Source organism: Panthera uncia (assembly GCF_023721935.1).
Source record: "Panthera uncia isolate 11264 chromosome A1 unlocalized genomic scaffold, Puncia_PCG_1.0 HiC_scaffold_17, whole genome shotgun sequence".
NCBI lineage: Eukaryota > Metazoa > Chordata > Mammalia > Carnivora > Felidae > Panthera > Panthera uncia.
Genome location: NW_026057577.1, coordinates 98,324,049 through 98,335,709, shown reverse-complemented (window position 1 = coordinate 98,335,709; position 11,661 = coordinate 98,324,049). Strand labels below are relative to the sequence as shown.

The following is an 11,661-nucleotide window of genomic DNA, read 5'->3' as shown; positions in this document are numbered from 1 at the left end:
GACTGAGCCACCCAGGCGCCCCTAAACATAAGTTTTATTTCAGCTAAATAGCTATCATTTGGATAGGTAAAATATATTGGAGGAAAATCCCCCAAATTATGTTCTTATCAGAAGTAAATATATATTTCTTCTAATTTAGAAGTTAACTGGACACTATTTTTATTAAGGAGATTCTGGTTAGTTTTTAAGGTATATTCATCTGCTTTTACGTTATAAGCCCAAAAATGTTTCCACTTTATGTATATATTTATGTATGCATGTGTGCATGTATGTATTCAATAGTAATGCAACTTTAAAAATATACTTTTTAAATTGATATGTTATTGACATATAACATTGTATTAGTTTTAGATGTGCATTGTATTCATTTTAGTTTAGATGATTTGATATTTTTATATGTTGTGAAATGATCACCAAAATAAGTCTAGTTAACATCAGTCACCACACAGTTATAATTTTTTTCCTTGGGATGAGAATTTTAAGATCTACTCTCTCAGCAACATTTGAATATGCAATACAGTGTTGTACTGTGGTCACTATGACTTATTCATCTTAAAACTAGAAATTTGTGCCTTTTGACCTCTTTGCCCGTGTTGCCCATTGCCCAACACCCTCCTCTGGTAACCAACAATTTATTGTCTGTATCTATGAGTTCAGTTTTTATTTTTCTTAGATTTCAAATATAAGTGATACCTCACAGTATTTGTCTTTCTCTGTGTGACATTTCACTTAGCTTATTGCCTTCAATAGTTTTTAGTATTAAAGTTTTCAGAATAGAAATATAATAATTCACATTCCTACTAGATGAAATATAATAGAGGAAATTTACCTCTGTTGTTTACTCAGAATTGTATTAACATTATACTGAAATAGGGGCGCCTGGGTGGCTCAGTCGGGTAAGCGGCTGACTTCAGCTCAGGTCATGATCTCGCGGTCCGTGAGTTTGAGCCCCGAGTCGGGCTCTGGGCTGATGGCTCAGAGCCTGGAGCCTGCTTCCGATTCTGTGTCTCCCTCTCTCTCTGCCCTTCCCCCGTTCATGCTCTGTCTCTCTCTGTCTCAAAAATAAATAAAACGTTAAAAAAAAATTAAAAAAAATTATACTGAAAGATATAAAATGGGCTATTTGATACTATTTTAATATTTATTATAAATTCACGCTGATTTATACTTAATTAATATTGAGTTTTAACTATTTCAAGTTATATTATGAACTATAATATTATTATACAATATTTAACATATCTTATAATCCAACATTAAAGGATATTTAAAACAGAAAATGAGTCACCTATATCTCATGCTCATAATAAAATTGTATTGATTTTGTGATCTGGATTTGTAGGAGTCTGGGAAATAAATTCCTCCTTTTTTTTCCCATTTAAAAATAATTATTTTTAAGATATTTAACAGGCATTGTTTTTAAAAGGTCAGATTTACGTTTATGTAGCTATGAAGCAGATATACATGCTATTTTGTTTTTGTGGTTTGATCAACTCAATTAAGATCAAGGTAGATTTTTAAAAATACATAATTCTAGTCCAAAATGAGGAATTAATGTAATTTAATTCAGGATAAAGTCAATTTCCATAAGTAAAGGAAGGCTGTAGTGATTTAAAGACATGAATGACATTTTTGTAGGCAAATTATGGATATTTGAATAATGACCAAACACTGTTATGGGATAGAATGACACTAAGCCCCAATTTATGGTTAAATCTAAGTTTCAACAAGTGTTTTTGAATCTTCTTTTGGACTCATTTGTTATGCATGTGAAATGTTTTTTTTTTCTTTTTTGTGGAAGAAGTTTATATAGAAATATATTTAAAATGTGTGCTTAAAATGAAAACTTTTGTTATTTGATAATATGAGATAATAGTGATGCAAAATACTCCTAGATTGATTCAGAAGGAAATATCACTAGCAGTCAGCCTAATGTTGAAATTTAATTAAAGGTTCAGATTATGTTTATCATGATTTGAGAAGAATGCACTGTTTAATGAAATATTTGAAGTGGATAACAATTTTAATAGAGAAAATATGTGCCTTTTCATATAACCTCATACTATCTTCATAGAGCAATGTTTTCCTGCCTACTCAAATTACCATTTGAAGTGTAATTGTAGATATCTTATAAATATCGAGGTTAATGATTGCTGCTATCTCACAGAAAGAGTTTCAACTTCTGAAATCTAACTACTTTTGGGACATACGCTGAGATGTATAAAATCCCCCAGCTGGAATCCTGTATTCTTCAAAGAACCAAGCCATTCTTTGTAATTGTGATAAGTACTCAATTTAATTTTTTCAAAAGATCTGTGATACCTGAATTTAAGTATAAAGGCATAGGATATATCATCCTGCCTCATGACATGTGTAGTTTCTGAAGTCAGCAGTGACATAATTCATAGAAAGAAAACAATTGATTTTATTTCTGGTGTTTAAAATTTGGCACAATGCATGCCATTCTTGTCCATGGATTGTCACTGCGGCCTTCTGACAATGTTTTGTTTTGTTTTATGTTTTAAACAAAAAGCCAAAGTACCAAAGAGAATCTGCTCTCTCTATATAAAATCCCAAATATATGAAATAGAAAATAATATCTTGACAGGTACACATTCATGACATTTAATTTGGGAAATGACAAAAAAATGTAGAGAGACAGGAAGTAAAGCATATGTAAGATCCTAAATTCTCTAATAAATGTGTTGATAAATGATATACAATAACAACACAGAAATAAGAGTCCTGTTGTTAAGAGATGGGGCATTCTATTCAGGGGAGAGCTGTCACTTTGAAAGGTCAATAAATTCTTTTTATTCTCAAAATCTGTGGTCATTGGGATGTCCCGGGAATTTACAATTCAGCCACAGTGAAAGGACAACTCATGTCATCATCAGGAGAATACGATCGGATCATATATCTTTACTTGACAAGAGCTGGCAATTTAATCTGACAAGATTCTTGCCAATGAGGACAGCTTTAGGAGTTCCACTGTTGTGGTAAAGATTTGACATGTCATTGAGGGATGTTGTGCAGAAGCCTGACAATAAACCAGCACTTGCTAATGCAGTTTAGGATTGCTGTAAAAATTTATTAGAAACCAGAGACTGTAAAATCACTATACTTCTTCAGAACTGTTTTTCTTTCCCTTGCTGAATATTTATGTGATGTTTAATGCACAGCACATGTTTTAAAACTTGTTTCCTGATGGTGTAAAAGAAGTCTATTATAATGCACATGAAATTGCACAAAATTCAATTAAATGCATGAGAGAGTAAGCAGAATGTCCACCTGTAAGCCCATTTTGACAAGATTTTTTTCACTGATGGTTTTGGTGTCTGTAAATTTAAAGAGCTTCAGTAATGGCCCTTATGTTTCAAGAAACAAAAGATATGTACATTCATCTGGGGATTAATTTAACAGAACTTAAAAGCATGTGTGACTTGGAGTAGCAGTATTCTATGTATTTTATTTAGAAGGGATGAAGAGAAAATCTAACTGTAAAATTACAATTAATTGTTAGTGCAACTGTGGCTGCTAGGTGATTCTATACAATCTATATTGTCACTAAAGGAAAACAGAAAAGGCAAGGCAGACAGTACAATTCTGTGTCTGTTTTTGCAGTATAGCAGCTCTTCAAAAGTTATTTCCAAATAATTATGTGGGCCAGCTAATTCCTAGGTAGAAATCACAGCTCTAGATATGTTCAAGCTATAATTTAAGGTAAATAAGATTATCAATAATATATCAACAAATAAGACTAACCCTGCACACCCAACCCTTGCTGCATACCTATCATATTCAAGACAATCTGCCAGCTGCTATGGGAATGCAACTGTAAGAGACACAGTCAAAAATACGCAGCATAAACAAATACTTAGGAGTTTGAGAGTGCTATATCCTGAGAGATATAACCTCAAGGTGACTGGCCAGCATGAAAGCATAATTAAAAGAAGACACATATTGATTTGAAATTTCTCCACCCTACCTCACAAGTGTTCTTTAGGATCTTAAAGCTATCTCTCACCTGATAAATCCATTGTACGAATTTACTGAAACAGCTGTAACCATTTTATTCTCTGCTCTCTATTTATTCAGTCTTTTCCCAAGCTCTTCAGTAAAGGATAAACCTCATTCTGCCTGTCCTCAACAGGAGTCCTTAACTCTGTGTCACTCCTCTCTGCCACGAGTACCTGGGGAAAGGTGTCTGAGACTATTTGGGAGGAAAGAATCATATTGGAAACACTCGGAAATGGTTGAAAGACTGACAGCACGATCAGGCATACCTACACAGAGAATACAGTTTGGCAGTCAATCCGTCATTGCTTTATTCCCATTTAAGAAAGGAGCAATTTTTACCTTGAGGATTGTGACTGCTCACCGAGTTGCATTTCAGACTTTGCTGCATTTCCCCTGCATTCTGCAGACTTGGCACTCTTATTCCACTTCACACTAATTGTGATTGCTGACTCGTGCCTGGATGGGAGGCTGCCAAAAGGGCAGGTATCCCAGAGAGACATCATTACCCAGGTTGGCAAATACCTGAGAGCCCTATTTAATGATACAATCTTATTTTACAACAAGGGGCAGGCTTCCAGTCTCACAGCATCAGTTCCTGACTGTAATATTGTTTGGCAAAAGCCTTTCATATTCTTTTGCAAAATAAGAAGAAATAAATCGTGTTGATATAGATCAATGGTAGATGATCAGATAACCTGAAAAGAGTTGGGAAGATGTGAATAGCTTTAGGGTCAACATATTTATCTAATTGATGAAGAATAAAAGTTGATGCCTTGCCTAGAATAACTTAAGAAATTATATACATAAAAATAGCTTTCTATAGAGAGTCAGAACTCTGTTTTTACCAGACTTTGTTCAGATATTCATTCTGGAATTGAGGTCACTGCTAAGTCTTTGAAAACTAGATGGAATGGGTATGACAGGGGAGAGAGGATCTTTGTAAGCACCCAGAAGGATACACAACAGTCTTTATATTCACTGTTATGTTTTAGTGCTGTATGCTGAAAAGACTAAACATGCTAACACGCTCTACCTTTGCTTAATTTGCATGATTTTTTAAATGAAAATTAATACATGTATGGCAGAAAGAAAGAAAGAAAGAAAGAAAGTCTAATGGTGTAATGAGTAAGTTCTCCTTACCCAGATTCCAAATCCACATCAATAATGACAACCAGTGTTAAAAATTATTTGTGTATATTTCAAAAACTATCTTCACATGCAAACATAAATATGTGGGTGTATGCACAAAAACACCTCTCTAAAATATATGCATCAAAGCAGAGTATGCACAGTGCTTATTTTATTTTTGTAGAGATTCTATATTGCAACACATACAGGTGTTCTGGCTTTCTGTTGAATAACTGAAGAGTAACATAACACTCCATTATATGGGTTTGTCCCAATTCCATAGTGCCTTTAAGGACACTTATTATTCCGACTTCCAAACATGAATCATCTTATACATACTTTTGTACATTTGAAGAAAAAAAATTGGTTGGATTAATTCCTGGAAATGAAATTACTGGTCAATGATTTGATCATTTAAATTTTTGAAATATATTATTAAGTCACTCTCAAAAAATTGTCCCAATTAACACTTGCCACAGTACATATGGAGAAAGTGCCTGACTTTTTCGTACTCTTGCTAATGCTGTGTATTTTCAAACTTTCCCAACTTTTTTCAACTTGATAGGTGAAAAGTGGAATCTCATTTACATTTCTTAAAGTGCTAAGCTAATGGGCGAATATAAGAACTTTAGCAACATTTTAATGTGGGTGAATCAAGCACATCTTCCAGCTGTAAAAGTTAAGAGACCCCATTTCAAATTCACAAAATTACTCACTATGTTAGTGATTATGCATGTGATTCTTTTTTAATCAGATTAAATTAACCACCATATAGATTTTAATAGACACTAATTAAAGACCACCAACTAAACTTATTGTGGATAATCATGGTTGTGAAAATTAATGGTTAAAGAAGAGGAATTTTTTTAAAGATTCTAGGCAGATAATTACACTCAATTTAAATCAATCTTTAGTGTAGTAACTTAAGTATCTAGCTGCAGGCAAGTATTATGGCAATAGGATTTTTATAGTACAAATTCTGAAGTGCAGAAAAGTTTCAACTCAGTGAAAACATTTGAAAACAATAAAAGGTTTCTTTATTGTGAAATTACTGTAGCTTTATCACAGAAATAAATTTTGTCAATAATGACAATATCATAGCTATTCAGAAGTCTATAAGAATTAAATCTAAAGAACCAAAATACTTGATAAATACCTATAGTATACCCATTTAGTTGCTAAGATATTCATTTAAACCATGTCAATCATGTGTTTTTTTTTATTCTATGATGCAGCTCAAAGTTTGACTCCTACCTTTTCCAGACCTTCAAATCATAAACCTTCACTCCTAGTTAAATCTCATCCATAGTTTAATAATCACTTAGTAGAGGCAGAGAAAGGCAAAACAGACAGCTTAACCTCTATGCCGGGAAAAACCTTATAAAATACTAATCTATAGTCTTTTCTTTGTGACACATTTTAATCTTCCATTACTGAAAATGTTCTTCTTGTCCTCTTTTTCTTAATTTTTGGGATTCTAACTTAGGAATAAAGCCCATATTTCTTAAAACATTCAACTTCATATTTTTAGAAGGTAAAACTCTTGCCAGGCAAGAGTATTGATATTTTAGGTGGAAAGCATCAGATTCCCAATTTCCCCATCTGCTGTCTCATGTTCTCTTACAATCTTATTTCTCAAATAAAAATGTCTCTGAACTTGGAGCTACTAGGTAGGGAGGATAATTTTAAACTTTCAGTTTATGAATAAATTCCACAGATAGAAAGAAACCTTGTATGCTAACTCATGTTAGTGTCAGTGTGCAAGGTTATTAACCAAAACATTTTTTTTCTTTATACATAGTTTTGTTTTGTTTTGTTTGATGTTTGATCTTATTTGTTACTCTTAGAAAAATCTCAATTTTGGCTGGACTCAGACTTAGAGGTAGAAACTCTCAGAGAAGACAGCCTCTGTCTCTTGGCAATCTGTTCCTGGTATTTTTCTTTGGCTTCTGTCATTTTCTTGGCCAAAAGTTTAGCATGTCCTGCAGCCTCTTCTTTATTTTTCTTAGTACACTGTTTCTTCAAAGCAATACGCCAACATCTATGTTGGAGGACACATGGAATACAGGATGCTGAATCTTGGGTGCTTTGTTTCTAGGTTTCCTAACTTCTTTGTTTAGGGGCTTTCTCACAGCATACAGGTGGACATCATCTTCCTTAGAGAGTTTAAAAAATTTGCAGATTCTGCTAGCTCTTTTGGGTCCCAGTCCATAAGGCACAGTAGTATCAGTGAGTCCAGGAATATCTTTCTCCCCTTTTTTTTCTACAATGACCAAGTTGAGAAAGCTAGGCAACCCCAACAGAGTTGTGCTTTTTTTCTCCAGTCCTCCTTGGTCTGTAGCAGGAATGCCCTTTACGCATCAGCAAATGGACATGGCCATAGGTCGACACCCTGCTTCATGGGGAAGCCTTGTTTGTCATTGCCACCACTGATTCAGACCATGTAACCCTTCCATTCTTCATCTAGAGCATCAGCAGCAACTTCTGTGGCCATTCGCTTCTCATAAAAGGTATGAAGTTTGAATTCATCAACCACTTCAATGAGTTTCTGGCAGCAAGTAGCTGGGAAAGAGGTGTTCAGCTTCATGTTGAAGCAGCTTACAGCCTCCAAGGCGCCACAAAAAAAAAGGTCTTTATACATAGTTAAATGACTGTCGATGGATTTGAATGCATCGGTACAGTGATAAGCCACTCCAAAACATAAATACCTTATTTACACAAAACGTATCTTCATTCACCTTTTATGTCCATAGAGAAATGTGATCTGGGATGTCTGGGCCTCCATCACATTGTCTGTTTGAAACGCAGAGTTAATTGGACATTGTGAGAAAGGAAAAGAGAGATTGGAGAATGGGCATTTTGTTGCCTCTGTCTGGAAGCGATACACATGATTTCAAATAAAATTTCATTAGCTAGAATTTGTCACGAGTCTTCCTAAATGGTGAAAAGCTATGAAATAAAATGTTTGCACAGAAGGAGAGGACAAGAGGACATTGGTGAAGACTAATAATTTCTACAAAATTACTTTTGTTATAAAAAGGCAGTTTTCCTAAATGATATAATGCCTTGTTATGAAGCTATAGTAATTAAGAAAGTATATTATTGCCATAGAGTTGAACCAAGAGACCAAATAAATAGAATAAAGATCCCAAAAAGATTCCTGCTAAATTAGAACTTAGACATCTCACAAAGATGACACTCCCATTGGTAAAAAAGGAGACACCATTCAATGGAGGTAGGAAAATGATTATCTACAAGGAAAAAGATAAAATCCAATCCTTATTTCATATGATAATTTAGCTCACTATTTATCAAGGGTGTTAAATCTAAGAAAAATTCAAACTCAGTAAACAATATCGATAAGTATTGTTTAGAACTTGGATACCAGGGAGAAAGTTCTTTTTTTTTTTTTAATGTTTATTTATTTTTTGAGACAGAGAGAGGCAGAGCATGAACGGGGGAGGGTCAGAGAGAGAGGGAGACGTAGAATCTGAAACAGGCTCCAGGCTCTGAGCTTTCAGCACAGAGCCCAATGCGGGGCTCGAATTCACGGACCGCGAGATCATGACCTGAGCTGAAGTCAGACACTCAACTGACTGAGCCACCCAGGCACCCCAGGGAGAAAGTTCTTAAACAAAATAAAAATGTGACTGTGTTAAAGTCAACAGCTTTTGCTCATCGGGTACCCTAAAAAATAACAACAAAAATGTGAATATTTTTTTCAATGTTCACAGTGACCAGTGTTTCCCATTGTAAATGAATATACTGTAATATTTACACAATGGATTATTTCCAGCAGAGAAATTAAATAAGCCATATCAACAATAGGTGAACCTTAGCAATATCATATTAAATGAAAGACTCCCAAACAAGTAGATGTAGCATGATGTCCTTTATATAAGTTCAACAACTGAAGTGCAACAAAAATTGAAATATAAATATAATATAATTGAAATACAAAGAAGACAAACAATATGTATAAATGTGACAAGCTATAATAAGAGGAAAAGAAGAAAATGGCAAACATGATTTTGTACTACAGAGTGTGTTCACAGGTATGTACTACATTATTAAAAGTAGCTAAGTCATTAATAATGAGAAGATGTTGTGGATCAAGGATTATAGTTAATCTACTCTGTGAATTTAGGCACTTGGATAATTAATAGACACATTATTATTACACATTGTTTCAGGAAAGAATTTTCATAAACACAAAATAGGGGCCCTGATTTAACAAGTATTTCTGTTTAAAAATGGAAATTTTGGGGTGCCTGGGTGGCTCAGTCAGTTAAGCGTCTGACTTCATCTTGGGTCATGATCTCACAGCTCATGGGTTCAAGCCCCGCATCAGGCTCTGTGCTGACAGCTCAGAGCCTGGAGCCTGCTTCAGATTCTGTGCCTCTCTCTTTCTGCTCCTCCCCCACTCATCCTCTGTCTCTCTGTCCTTCAAAAATAAATAAACATTAAAAAAATTTTAATGGGATTTTTAATTGACCATGAGCTCCACATGAGCTAATTGAATACCGTAGCTGTGTTTTAAAAAGTTAAAGTGTATTCTGTGCACTGAAGATGTGTAGCATTCCTCTTGATAAGGTCCTTCCTTCAAATCCCTCCACTGTAACCTCAAGTTAAATACTAGGAACAGTCGTGAGGGCATAAGAAACCATTGGTTGCCATACAGCATAGTGATTAAGGACATACATTTTGGTCTTTTAAAATATGAATTTAGATCTTCATTTCAACCCCTTACTATTGGGTAAAATGATTTAAATTCTCCTAAACTCTGTTTCCTCCTTTGTAAAATAGGGATAGCAAATTGGAGATAATGCCATTAGTACACTGCCTAGCATGTAATAATCTCACAAGAAATGAACTATTATTATCAATTTGATAGTTTCCTACCATTTTTCTTGAATTCAGATGATGAGGTTTTCAGAAATTACTGTTACATACAAGATAATAAATGGGACAAAATAAATTTTCTTTGAGAATATTTCTAGGTTAGGGTAAGATACTCTGGGGTGGGGTAGGGAGGGGTCTAGGGATTGACATGATTTTTTTTTTTTGTCAAATATGTTAAAGTATTGTGATTTAATGAAAAAGGTTAAAGCTTGAGAGAGCACAACTAGGACCAGTCAATGGAAATTACAGGAAAGCACAATTAAGGTTAGAATAAAATTTATTTTTCTAATTAACTAGCTGCCCAAATTTACAATGAATCGTTCCATAAGGTTGTATTTTATAACCAAAAAATTTGTAACAAAAGGGGCATGGCTTTTTAATATAGATCCCAACCTTGGATAATAAGTCACCTATACATCCCTTTCCATCTCTAATGTTTAATGATAGAAAACAAAATAAAGATATAAAAATGAACAGAGTACCACTTCCTCCAATAAGGTTGTAGATTCTTAGTGCTGTTTCTTAGGAAGCTGTATTAGTTTCCTGTAATTTATGTAACAAAATACCACATACTTCATGGCTTAAAACAGCAAATATTTATTCTCTTAAAATTCTTGAGACCAGACACCAGAACTCGGTTTCACTACTCTGAAATCAAGGTTTGGACAGGGCTCCCTTCAGAAGCTCTACACGAGAATCTGTTTCTTTCCTCTTCTATCTTCTGGTAGCTGCCAACATTCCTTGCCTTGACCACATCACTCCAATCTCTGCCTCCTTGGTCATGTTGTCTTTTCCTTTTCTGTTGTCAAATCTCCCTCTGCATCTCTCACATAAACACAATATGACAGTATTTAAGGATAGTCTCCTATCTCAAAATCTTTGATCAATCTCATCCGTAAAGTCTTTTTTTTTTCCATAAATGGTAACATTCACTGATTTCATGGATTACACAGTGCATATTTTAGGGACAATAATTCACTCCAGCATCAGTACCTTCAACTTGAAATAGTGTATTTGATCATAAGTGTTTTCACTGATCAAGTCAGCACTTTTAGAGAGCAAAATCTATTTCCATGTCATTATAAGATAACTTTCCTAGAGAGGTAGAGTATAGATTAGTAGAGTCCAGAATTCTCATTAGTCTGGGGATGATACAGTTTTTATGACATCCTTTTTTCATCATGATTTACAGTATAAACCAAGGGTCAGCAAACCATGGTGCATGGGCTACATGCAGCCACTGTTTTTGTATGGTCCTCAAGTTAAAAATGATTTTTGCATTTTTAAATGCTCAGAAAATAAAATAAAAAGAATATTTCATGACACCCAGAAAGTCCATGGATTTCAAAATTCAGTGTCCATAAATAACTTTTCCTGGAACAGGCAAACTCACTCATTTATTTATTGTCTATGACTGCTGTAGAGCAGAGTTGAGTAGTTGAGACAAAGATCATATAACCCACAAAGCCTAAAATATTTACTATTCAGTCCTTTATAGAAAAGAGGTCACTGACTCCTGCTATAAATGTTTTTCTTTGAGACTTCAAACTGCTCTCTATACCTAAAGGTAAACTTTTGGATTGAGTAAAACAAAACAAAACTTAAGTGATT

General features: G+C 34.3%; 1 pseudogene; it reads right to left on the bottom strand.

The window, feature by feature from the left end:
• Positions 1-7,002: 7,002 nt before the first annotated feature.
• LOC125935269 (40S ribosomal protein S6-like) lies at positions 7,003-7,735 on the bottom strand (annotated as a pseudogene).
• Between the last annotated feature and the right edge of the window lie 3,926 nt (positions 7,736-11,661).